Source organism: Sturnira hondurensis, unplaced genomic scaffold (genome assembly GCF_014824575.4).
Source record: "Sturnira hondurensis isolate 20B ecotype Veracruz unplaced genomic scaffold, ASM1482457v3 Scaffold0008640, whole genome shotgun sequence".
Classification (NCBI taxonomy): domain Eukaryota; kingdom Metazoa; phylum Chordata; class Mammalia; order Chiroptera; family Phyllostomidae; genus Sturnira; species Sturnira hondurensis.
The window spans coordinates 21,842,601-21,846,360 of NW_028081271.1; the positions used below are offsets into that span (position 1 = coordinate 21,842,601).

At 43.0% G+C, this 3,760-nt stretch overlaps 1 pseudogene; it reads left to right on the plus strand.

The window, feature by feature from the left end:
• Positions 1 to 2,741: 2,741 nt before the first annotated feature.
• On the plus strand, positions 2,742 to 3,234 carry LOC118993198 (60S ribosomal protein L23a-like; annotated as a pseudogene).
• Positions 3,235 to 3,760: the final 526 nt, after the last annotated feature.

Here is a 3,760-nt window from a genome sequence, read left to right on the forward strand (position 1 = left end):
ACCATACTCTGTACATCTTCAATGGCCCTATTCTCTTTGTACAACTATAACCAAGGATAAACAGTCGTGCAACAAAATATTAAGCTTCACTTGGTAAATGTATTGTTAATAGCAATATTGTGATTATATTCATGAAACTATTTTATGTATATTACTAGATAAATAAGTTAAAATAAGTTATTCTATAAACCAAGATTTTCAGAATAAAAGTTCAGAAATATCTACATAAAAGAAGTGAAGGGAAAAACCTATATATTTTTCTCCATATAGAAAATCTACAAAAGTTAGATTTGGAAATATCAACATAAACTCATTTCTAAAAATATTCTTTCCTAGCTCTGTCCACTGAAAGGCCTAGAAACTATGACAGTAACAATAAACATACCTACCTAGCACCTGAATTTTGGTTGGTTTTTATTTTAACTGTAGTAAAATACACATAACATTTACCATCCTAACCATTTTCACATGTAAAGTTTAGTATTGCTAAGTCAGATCTTGGTTTTTAACACCATTGCCCATTAAAAGAAGTCAGGGCTCTGGAGAAATGGCTGATTTCAGGTGTGGGGCAAGGGAAGAAGAAGGGAGACTGAGACGCCATGATGTGCCAGGAAGCCAGGAAAGCACCCTGAGACCATTCAGGTCAGATCGGAAGGACACTGGAGCCAACCTGGAGGCACTCCCACAGCCTAAACTTGGGTAAACTTAAGCATCAGAAGTGACTGTAATTTATTGAGACATATTAAATAAATAAAATGCATGAGTCCATAGTGACCCTCAAAGAAGGAGAGAGAGGAGGGGGGAGGGGGGCCTGAGAGGAAAGGTCTTCTTTACAGAAGTCCAGATAATAATGAAGAAATGATTGAAGAAATATACTTAGAAAATCACCATTCTGCAGTCTCCAAGATAATTAATGAGTGAGGGAAGACTCACCAAAAGATGTCCAAACCATTCGGTGAGATGCTGTTGGGAGCAGGAGATGTGCAGGGTGTCAAAGCATTGCCCCTCAGATTGCAAGGGTCGAAGTGTACCTCATAATAGCAAGATCTTTGAGTCGCCACCTCTAACTGAGTGACCACCCACAACATCACTACTAGAGGACAACCTGCTACTCGGTGTCTCCTGATGTGGTGCGAAATGAGGAACAGAGCATCACCTGTAATCTATTTTTGGAAAAACGTTGAACCTGAACCCAATCAAGCCTTGCTCCTAATTCTCATCTTAGAGCAAATGCAGGGGGTAGAGGAACAGGTTAAAACACCGTGAAAAGACAGACAAATCTAGAATGTATGATATTCTATAAAATACCTACTTTTGCCCCATCCTACATACCTATACACGCACACATAACACACAGAAAATAATATAAAGCAGATAAACCGACTACTTTGACTGATCTCTCTGATCAATCTAAAACCCCCTGAGAGGTGACTAAGAGACTAGGTGATACGCCAGGACAGGAGTTGGCGTAGTCTGAGCTGAAACGTGATGGGTTTTCTAGAATGGGGTCTCCCTTCTAACAGAAGCCTTCAGGAAGTCCCATCATTTCTCAACTGCCCTTTTCATAGAATTTAAATAGAACTGCCAGCCTCACACAGGAACTCTGAGGCTTCCCCAGTTAACATCTGTAAATACTGAGAGGCTGAAAGCCATTATGAAGATCAGATGTGCACATATCAACACGTGCCTGAGGTATGCAGAGAAACGAGACGGGCCTTCCACACATCAGGGCACGGATGTTCAAAAGATTTTATACCAGTGGTGGCTCTTGTGAGGTTCTCTTTGTAACTTGCCTTTTCAAGGGTATGACTGGAGAGAGAGACCTCAGCCAGTGGCATCTTTACCCTCAGAGAGAGGCCACATGATGTGGGGAAGAGGCCTGGATGAATATTCTGTCACATTTTTGGCCTAGAGCCTTTGAACCAATATCTGGAATAGAGTAACCCATTTTCCCTGTGTTGTATTCAGAGTCGTTTCATTTTTTCACAAGTCTTGGCTCGGCATTAACCAAAGCTGTATAGTTTAATTAAATACATATCAGAAAATGTGGTTAAAACTAATCAGTTCATCCTTCTAGCTCAAAGTCCTATGCTTTGCCTCAGCTGTACCCAGCCCTGGTGCATTATTACCACTATGTAATAACTACAGAACCAGAGACTAATATAAAGGATTTCTATTTTTCAAGGCACTTTGATCATCATCTAAGCTGATTGTTCCAATAGGCAGAGCAGAAAATAAACGAATTTTGCGAGTGAGCAAACAGAGGTTCAGCCTCCCCTGGCCAAGGACACATACCTAGAACATCACAAAGCCAGAAACAGAGCCCGGTCCCTCAGTCTATGTGCCACCACAGCCCTGGGCCTCACGGTGCTTTCTTTCCAGCATCGCACCTATTCCTGACCTCTACCCACCCCCAAACCAAGTCCACTCTTTGTGCCATCAGTGTGCAACCAGCTCCCCTCATGACCCAGGCTGTCCTGTGAAGCTTCACAACTGCAGGAGACTGGCCAGGACATGCACAGTCAAAAAAAAAAGTGGGGGAGCCATCGTCAGTGTGATAGAGATAACAAGATGCCATTGCCCCTTTTCTTCCAGGTCTCAGCCTCCTATTGGAGGATGGGGACCAAAACCTTTCACATGGACACACAGAATGTAGATCAAGGAAAAAGCTTGGACATGATCTAATCTAGTGGTACCCAAACCTGGCTTCCCATTGGAATCTGCTAAAAAGTTTTTAAAAAGAAATTCTCTTTTCACAAAGATGGTGCCCAAAGCAAAGAAGGAAGCCCCTGACCCTCCCAAAGCCAAAGCAAAGGCTTTGAAGGCAATGAAAGCAGTGCTAAAAGATGCCCACAGCTGCAATAAACAAACAAACAAACAAACAAATAAATGATCTGCATGTCCCCCACCTTCCCAAATAAAGACACTGTGGCTCCAAAGGCAGCCTGAATATCTTAGGAAGAGCGCCCCCACCAGGAGAAACAAGCTTGACCGCTATGCCATCATCAAGTTCCCCCTGACTACCAGGTCAACTGTGAAGAAGATAAAAGACAACAATACATTTGTGTTCATTGTGAATGTCAAGGCCAACAAGCACCAGATCAACAGGCTGTGAAGAAGGTCTATGACATTGACATGGCCAAGGTCATGCCTGATGCAGAGAAGGAGGCCTATATTCAGCTGGCTCCTGACTATGATGCTTTGGGTGTTGCCCACAAAATTGGGATCATCTAAACTAAGTCCAGCTGGCTAATCCAACATATAAAAATTTTATACTAAATAAAATAAATAGACTAAGCAATACATAAAAAACAATACTAAAAATTTCTTGCCCTGGCTGGTGTAGCTCAGTGGATTGAGCGCGGGCCTGCGAACCAGACGATCACGGTTCAATTCCCAGTCAGGGCACATGCTTAGGTTGCAGGCCAGTTTCCGGCAGGGACCAGTTCCCCGCAGGGGATGCATGAGAAGCAACCATACATTGATGTTTCTTTCCTCTCTCCTTCCCTTCCCCTCTAAAAAGATAAATAAATAAAATATTTAAAAAAAATTTCTGTGCATCACTTAGAGAGATATTACTCCAGCAGAACTTCCAGTGACACTGCAGATCCGTTTTCACCAGGCTTCATTGGGACCCAGCTGAAGGGAGCGCAATGAGCAGCAGCTTGGAGCCACCAGTCCAGGAGTGTCGAGGGACGCTCCAGGACAGGAGACTGATTCCCAGAGACGACAGAGACTTGCCCAAGGTAACACAGCTAGG